We start from the raw sequence: 9,273 nt of genomic DNA on the forward strand, positions 1-9,273 counted from the left end.
CACATCCTGCTTCTATGGTGAAAATTGAAGGAAATTTATGAATAGATTTTAAATAGATGAAAACAACATACAGGATGATGAAATGTTGAGAATTGTGGAATTTTCTTACCAGCTCTTCACCATGTCTTCACATCGATTGAGCTGCTCTCTGCTGTTATTCTCCCTAGCAAAGGACTTAGAACAAAACCATTTATTCCAGTTAATGTATCTCAGGCTCATTCTGGTATGACCTTCACTGGAGACCTGCAAGTGCTGAATGAATCTAACACAAATATTCACACTTCCTTCAGTCCAGTCTGTTTTCATCCTAGCTGAGAAGACTTAAGCTTGAGTTTGTTAGATATGGTAAATGCTTTGGTTCTTTATTTTGTTTCATTGGTGTAGAATCAGCACTAGTGTTTTTCAAACGACAAATTCTCATCAGATCCTAATACTGAAAAGTGAAAGCGTTAGTTGCTTCAGTAGTGTCTGACTCTCTGCGACCCCATGGGCTATGGTCATCCAGGCTCCTCTGTCCATGGAACTTCCCAGGCAAAAATGCTGGAGTGGCTTGCCATTCCCTTCTCCAGGGATCTTCCCAACCCAGGGATGGAACCTTAATTCTGAAGACAAAAACATATTTTAAGCACTTGTGCCTGATTTCAGATTCTTTGCCATGTGTTAATTCAAAGCTTAGGAAAAAACCTGACAGGTTTCCAAATTTAAATGAAATCAAATACATAACTTTGTAACAAATCAGAAATAAATTACTAGAATTTCTTTGTTGTTGTCTTTTTAAATCTTCTGAAATAACTATAATTTAATGTACTCATTATAGCAGGAAAATTCTGAGGTAAAGGAAGTAGCTTACTTTCTTCCGTTTATATTACCTCTAAAGGTATGCTGTAGACTAGTGATTTTATAAAAGACATCTTCTAAGGAAAATGCCAGCTACTACACAGGAAAACAGAAAAGATCATAGATGAGTGAATTTATCAAAGGTAGCATAGAACTAGTTAGTTCTATAACCCTTTGCAGAATATGCTGATTCCATCTGCTGATTTCAGAACCAGGTACTTTTCCTTGAAGTCCTTCTGACAAATGACCTCTTTTTAAAAGAGAGAGAGAGGTGATTGAAATTGTGGCAAATAATTCAGAACCTTTTAAGGGCTATGAGTATAGGAACTGCTCTTTTGGAAGGATTTTCCTTATAAAATTTTCTTTGTAAATGTGCTTGGGTTCCTGTCAACTGATTGATAAAAATAGATAATCTCCTAGATGTTAAAAGGTCTCAAAGCATACCTTTTCAGTACTCTATGAATACATTATACTCTATGAAAATGTTACAAAGTAGACTTGTACAATATTCTAAGACAGCGTTATAACTCAAACACATCACCAAAGTGCTATTCTTTTGTATATTTTTCCTTTAAATTGCCATACACCTGAAGGTTTCACAATGAAAGAGTTGGACATTCTATTGCAGATATGATATTCCCAGCTTTGGAGCTTTACAAGCAATCATGTTATGAGGAGAAAAAGTCTTCTAAATCAAAGTCAATTTTTGCCAGACAAATATAGAATTATCTGTTCATTTTAGCATCTGAAATTCTAATAAGGACAGAAGCAAGGCTATGGAAAAACAAACGCGCAGTTTTTCTCTTTAGTGTTTTTTTCTAAATTTGGGCTAACTACTATGATAATTGCCAAAAGTACTTCCCAATATCTTGTCTATCATTTTCTCTAACTTTGTCAAGTTTTAAAAAAAAAAGATTCCAGGATTTTTCACCATGGAAATAAGATACTAACAAGACCATTTAGTATCAATTTTTGCAGATTGGATAGCAATATATTATTTGTGAGGCTGGCACAGTTTAAGAAATGATCCTTCCTCTAAACCCTGGTGGGAGATACGTTTGACCAGCTAAGTGTTTGAATACATAAATGCATTCAGCCTTTGGTATTTAAAGTGAGCATCATTAACTCAACATTTCAACTTAAACTTTGCTTAAAAGATAAAGTTTCACCCAAGTGAAATCAATGGAAGGTGTGTGTGAATATATGAGGTTCCAGCTTGGTCCACTAAGGAATTTTGATTAAATCAGACACCAAATGAAGAAATCATCAAAGTAGAGCAACCAATAGTTGAAGAAAAGATAATACTAAAAAGACCTAGAAGCTTTTCTACTAAGGCTGAGTAATACATATTTTAGAGCATTTAAGTATCCATCTTTTGTAAACTTAATAGTTCCTTTCACACCAACATATCTAAAAACACAAGATCAGTTCCTGAGATACCAGCTTGTCTATGTTGGAATTTCTGTTAAGTGATCCAATTTTCCTAGCTTCTTTAGCATATTGATTCTTTCCCCAAATATTCACTAAGTGTTCTCTGTTCACATTATTTGCTCAAGGAAGTTTGCCTCTGGTTGTCAAAAAAGACACTAAAGGTAATGGTAGCAAAATCTCATAAAAATACAGTTTAATATTATTGAAGTAAAACACTAATAACTGATTAGAATTTCCCATCATCCTCTATGCGACGTGTCATGTAAGCACAGGAGGGAGATACAAGAGTGGCACCTAGTCCAATCACAATATCATTAAAGAATAAAATTTAGCTTTCCAGACATGAAATCTTATATGCACAGTTGCATGTAGAATCCCTTTCCACTCTAAACATATTAAAGTGTGGACACTAATTTACTATTTTGAATGAAAATTCATGAGCCACTTCCCCATGAGAAAAGCAGCCTGCCTTTGCCATTAATAAATAAAAAGGAATATGGAGTTCTTTCCAGTAGTAATTTTCTCAATTCTCATATATATCCATGTACATGTGAAAACGTCTAAGAAAAATAAAATCAACCCTACAGATTTGTTAATGATAGGCCCCACTTTTTCATGGTCTCATGGACTGTTCATAAACTCTTGCTATTAAAATACAATCCATAAAGCAAAAAAATTCTAACCTTCAAGATTAGCCATAAAATCAGAAGTATTAATATAAGTTTCTGGATATATCTAGAGGATTCTGTTAGGCTGTCAGGAAGTCAAAACTCTAAATTTTCAGATAATACACTGGACTAAGTTCTAGCCAAAGAACTTGAAAACGTTCTGAAGAATTTAGAAATGGTAGTGATTTTAACACAAATGTGAGAACCCGTATATCTGAAGACAAAGTAAGAGATAATGTTGTTTAAAAAAGAGAGAGAGATAAACCTTCCTATGTCATTGTCCACGTGTTAGAGGGTCTGGATCCAGACTTGCTTCTGCATACTGCTGAGGGTTAGGCAGCTCAGCCTTTTGTAAAAAGTCTACTCTATCCTATACCTCCCTGGTTTACAGAGATTTAACAAGCAATAGAGAATATTTGAGGAGGGTATGGCAAACCACTCCAGTATTCTTGCCCAGAGAATCCCCATAGACAGAGGAGCCTGGTGGGCTATCGTCTGTGGAGTCACAAAGAGTCAGACATGATTGAGTGACTAAGCACAGCACAGAGAATATTCACCCTCAAGGTTAGGGCAGGGGATACAGACGCGTGTGCTCAGTCACCCCAGTCGTGGCCAACTCTTTGAGACCCCACAGACTATAGCCCGCCAGATTCCTCTGTCCATGGTATTTCCCAGGCAAGAATACTGGAGTGGGTTGCCATCCTCCTCCAGGGGATCTTCCCAACCCAGGGATCAAACTCATGTCTCCTGTCTCATATGTCTGCTGCATTGGCAGGTGGATGCTTTACCACTGTGCCACCTGGGAAGCCCAGGAGGTAAATAACATAGGAGTAATTGCCACCCAATCTCTAACAAAAACTTGGTGGAAGAATTACTATGGAGATCTCTCCCAAAATGACTTCATCTATCCTGTAGATTGGCTCTTAACTGAACTGTGCTTTGACATCACTTCTGCAGCCTACATTAAAAAAAAAAATACATTTGAATCGGTTCTACTGAGATGGATGAAACTGGAGCCCATTATACAGAGTGAAGTAAGCCAGAAAGAAAAACAACAATACAGTATACTAATGCATATATATGGAATTTGAAAGATGGTAACGATAACCCTATATGCGAGACAGAATAAGAGACACAGATGCATGGAACAATTTTATGGACTCTGAGGGAGAAGGTGAGGGTGGGACGTTCTGGGAGAATAGCATTGAAACATGTATATTATCATATGTGAAACAGAACACCATTCCATGTTCGATGCATGTGACAAGGGCTCAGGGCCGGGGCAATGGGATGATCCAGAAGGATGGGATGGGGAGGGAGGTGGGTGGGGGGTCCAGGAAGGGGAACACATGTAAACTCATGGCTGATTCATGTCAATGTATGGCAAAAACTATTACAATATTGTAAAGTAATTAGCCCCCAACTAAAATAAATAAATTTATAAAAAAAAAAAAATTGCCTTGGGAATTTGGTTTCTCTTGTGAAAATATTAGTTGCTCAGTCATGTCCGACTCCTTGAGACTCCATGGACTGTAGCCCACCAGGTTCCTCTGTCCATGAGATTTCCCAGGCAAGAATACTGGAGTGGGTTGCCATTCCCTTCTCCAGGAGATCCTCCCAACTCAGGGATCAAACTCAGGTCCCCCGCGTTGCGGGCAGGTTCTTAACCGTCTGAGCCACTAGGGAAGAGATAGAGTGTCAGAGAGGCCTGTCTTCTCCTGAAAGAACTACAGTAGAAATCCCTCACAGGACTCAGTGTGTTTCCCTGGATATATATTATTTTTAATCTTAGGACACTATGAATTTTCTGATGGATGAGATTTCACTCTTTTCTTTGGATGTGGAAAGCTTAGAGCCAAATCATTGCCCTTCTTGAAGACATGCACAGAAGATGCACTTTTTTGTTTTCTGGTACACATTTTACTTTTACCTAACTGACCTCAGTCAAATATTTATTCTATTTTATTGTAAGTATTTTTGGTAAGTTGACTTAAATCCTTTGTGAAAGTGATGTGGGAATGCATAAAGGAATACATTTTAAAGAAAAGAGTTAAGCTCTACACATTAAAATGAGGTAGATTAGATTTGTTTTAGGTTCTCTCATACCTCTTTCCTTCTCCAATTGACCCCATAAACTTTCCAAAGCAGTACAGAAATTGTTTCAGCATTGTTAAGATGGAAAGGGGTTATATAAATAAATAAATAAATAGTTGACTTCACTGTTAACTTTGAAATAATACTTCCCCAGTAATTATGCCAGTACCTCTCTAGTTCATCCTTTGTTGGCTCTTGGTATGGATGGCATTAGATTACTGAAGTGGAAGACTGTCTAGGTCTAAAATTAGTTTAATGTATTTGAACATTAGAAGGATATGATATTATGATCCCAAATGAATACATTTATACTGGTGAGACTTTTTTTTTCAGCAGGGAAGACTTATTTTAATAATCATAGTGTCCAGAATATCAGCTTTCCAGAAGGTAGTCAGGCACTTTTTGCTCCTTTGACTGCATTGTGATATTACTGCATTGTGATATTACAGGCTGCATTGTGATATTACTATGTGATAACACCAGAACACAACAGAAGGAGCAAAAAGAACCTGAACTGAACACTGATCAGTTGTTCATTAGTTCGAGACAGGATAAAAATCAGGGGAAGAGAGTAGAAATACAGGGTGGAAATAAGGTCTCCTTGGATTGTCTAGTGATTTATCTGGGAGAGTGTTCCCAACATCGGCACACAGTTTATGACTGGTGTGTACCAAAAAGAAAACATTTTATTAATATGCAACAATGTTCCAAAAACAACCATTAAGCAGAAATTCAAAATGTTCATTGAGAGAAAGAGAATATGAATGAGCATGAATGTTCACCCAACCGCACAGGGATATTTTTGGCCTTTGGCTCAACAGAAAACCAGAAAGATCATCCTACTGTAGTGAAATCCAGAGGTAATTATAACCCTTCTCAGGTATTTGAAGTCATTCAGTATATCTTATTGCTTATTTGATCTTTAATCAAGTAATGTTTTAAATAGTGATATATTTGTTTTCATCTGTCAACACTATTCCTCTTTGGGAGTGTTTCATATGTGTATGTGTGTGTGTGTGTACATTATCACAATGATTCAGGAATACTTCATTTCCTAAAGGAAAATGGATTTATTTTTACTGCCAACTTTTAACCTTTCGTCTAGTTAAAGTTCATTTAGTTCAACCTGTCGTGCTTGGAAATAACCTGTGTATACTGTTCGTATTTGAAAGTAAAATTTACTCTAAAACGTTACATGATGTGGGATTAATACTTCTACATTCTTACACACAGAGAACAAACTTTGACTACATATCCATCTGTGGACATTGCCCAAATTCCCCCTCAGCCAGAGGCTGGCATATGACTGAGACTGAAGTATCTTCTAGAACTTTACCACAAAAACAGAAGGCTCTAAGAGCTCCCTTTGAAATTCCCTCTGGATCGCCGGAAGCAGTCAGGAAACATATCACCACTCTTCTACTTCATATTATTATTTATAGTAACCCTTAATATGTGTGCACACACACGCATACACATATCCCTACGTGATGTTGTTGTTTAGTCGCTCAGTTGTGTCCGACTGTTTGTGACCCCATGGACTATAGCACGCCAGGTTTCCCTGTCCTTCACCATCTCCCAGAGTTTGCTCAAACTCATGTCCATTGAGCCAGTGATGCCATCCAACCATCTTGTCCTCTTTCATCTCCTTCTCCTCCTGCCTTCAGTCTTTCCCAGCATCAGGGTCTCTTTCAATGAGTCTGCTCTTCGCATCAGGTGGCCAAAGTATATGCCAACTTGAATTCTGATCTTTAATTTTTAATCCTGTATGCTCTCTCTCCTCCTTTATGAATTTAGACTAGAGTGAATATACATCTCTAAAAATAATTTTTTTATGTAGTTAGAAGCAATCTGAGCAGACCTAATACATTCTAATATCTGAAATCAGAAGGTTCCACCAGTAGCTTGAAGACAGAAAATAATAGTCAACAGTAGTTCTCAATTCCTGCTAATCAAGATATCACCTTGGAATTTTCAATGCTGTGGTTTTATTTTGGGTTTCCCAGGGGGCACCAGTGGTAAAGAACTCACTTGCCAATGCAGGTAGACTTAAGAAATGTGGGTTTGATTCCTAGAGTGGGAAGTTCCCCTGGAGAAGGGCACAACAACCCACTCTAGTATTCTTGCCTGGAGAATCCCATGTGCAGTAGAGCCTGGCAGGCTGCAGTAGAGCCTGGCAGTCCATAGGGTCGAACAGAGTCAAGACACGACTGAAGTGACTTGGCACACACACAAATTTTATTTTAAAAGACTTGTATAATACAGCCTGAAAGATTCTAGCTGAAAGAAAAATGTTCCTATTAGCCATATCTTTTAAAATGAGAATTCTTAAAGAGATTGGTATGTCTACCTGGGGTAGGTTTTGTGGGGACATGCTACCGCAAGGTAAGCTCCCACCTCCCTCACTCCCTGCTACCTCATAGTCACCATATTGTCCTTGTTGATGATTGAGGAGCCCAAGACATCCCTGAGCTTCAGATCTGCTTCCTGGGCATTTCTACTTAGATGTTCTGCAGACCAAAAAAAAGAACTTTGTCCCAAACAGTCAGTTTCTCTCAGGCCCCCTGCTCCACCCCTGCATTGAATGCCATGTCCATTTGTGCAAAAGCCTGAAACACAGAGGTCTGTCTTAAACCTCACCTCCCTTAATGCCTCTCATCCACTCAGGGACCAGGTTCTGTCTTCAACTTCCTTCCTTCAGTTTCCATTCCTGCTGTCTTCAGGCCAGAACAATTTCTCACTTGGATGACTGGAATAGCTTCTTAACCAAGCATTGTCTAGTCTTGCCCATGCCAGTCCATTCTCTAGAGTGTGCCAGAATACTGTTTTAAAATTACCAACCTATTCTTGCTGGAATCCCTGACTGGTTCCAGCTGTTCGTACACACTGTCTCCGCTGTGGGAAACACTGGCTGTCACCTCTGACCCCGGGCCAGCCTCAATGACACTTTTCCTGGCAGGTGTCCTGATTTACATGCCCTGCTACTCTTTGTGCCCCACTGCCTCTACAACCCCAGCACCTAGGAGAGCCTGCTCAACATCATGAAATGCTGAATGACACAGAAATCATTTGAATCTAAGTCTTCCTATTTTCTTTCTCTCCCCACATTAGAGTGGCCCTTTTCTTTCTCTTACTTGCCTCATCCAAGGTTTATCGACTCTTCTGGCTTTAGCCTCCAATCTAGTCTCCACATCTCCCATTAATTTCTAATCTATTATTGGTCTCCACCTTCAGATTTTCCAATTTAGCACATCTGGAGTGGGACCCAGAATTTTCAGTTTCTAGCAGATTCCCAGGAGATATTAATGCTGCTGGTCTAGAGATCATCCTTTGAAAACCACTGGAGCAATGATCTCAACTGGCAGTGGGCATCGAGTATAATATATCTTGGTTAACTCCTGCCTCCTGAATCAGAATTTTGAGGGAGGTGAGATGGGCAGGCAGTTTTCAACTTGAAAGTTCCCTAGGAAATCCTGATGCATCCTAGTTAAGAGCCATGAACTCAGTGATTAACCCGAGGATCTCAACTTCCTTTCTTCCTAAGCCTTATTTTGCTCTGCTCCCTCCAACTTTCTACCGTGCTCTCCAGTCATATGGAACAGCAAGCAGCATAATGATTCCACACCCCTGTTCCCTCTGAGCCCTAGATTCGTTTTAGTTTTTCATTTATGGATCAGCGTTCACTGGGCACCTGGCACACTCCAGGATGCAGTGCATAGTGTGGTGAATGTGACAGACATGGCCCTGCCTCATGGAGCCCACATGTTGTTTGCTCTAAGCTTCCCTGGCACCCTCTGCCTCTCCTCCTTCTTCATGATACAGAGAAATACTGGTTTAATGTTGCTCTCTTGATAGACTGTAAATTTCATGAAGGTAGGGACTACAGTCTGTCTGTCTTTGTAGGTGCTCAATACATGTTTGTTCAGATTAAATTGGAAAATTCTTCCCCTGACCTAGCCCTGTTCCAAAAATCACCTCCAGGGTCCCGTCTCTCTCTATCATTCCTGACCTGCTCCAATTCTCCCCACCACCGTCAGAACTGTGCACTACCTTCCATGAGCCCTGCTCCCTCCTCCAAGCAGATTCCTAACTCATCACTTTGATCCTTCATTCCATGTTGTTTATAGATCTGGTTCCTCCTACTAAATAAACTGTGAGCTTCTCAAGGGCAGGGACCATTTCATTTTTGCCTTTTAACCTCTCCACTTCAGAAAGGAGGTATTTAATAATCTTTGTCAAATTA

The 9,273-nt window shown here is 39.2% G+C and overlaps 1 protein-coding gene across 5 annotated transcripts in view; it reads right to left on the reverse strand.

The window, feature by feature from the left end:
* The window catches only part of AKAP6 (A-kinase anchoring protein 6), a 571,209-nt gene that overhangs the window by 121,339 nt on the left and 440,597 nt on the right, over window positions 1–9,273 (reverse strand). The gene's annotated exons all lie outside the window — the stretch shown is intronic.

Source organism: Giraffa tippelskirchi, chromosome 12 (assembly GCF_054371585.1).
Source record: "Giraffa tippelskirchi isolate mGirTip1 chromosome 12, T2T-mGirTip1v1.2.pri, whole genome shotgun sequence".
NCBI classification, from domain to species: domain Eukaryota; kingdom Metazoa; phylum Chordata; class Mammalia; order Artiodactyla; family Giraffidae; genus Giraffa; species Giraffa tippelskirchi.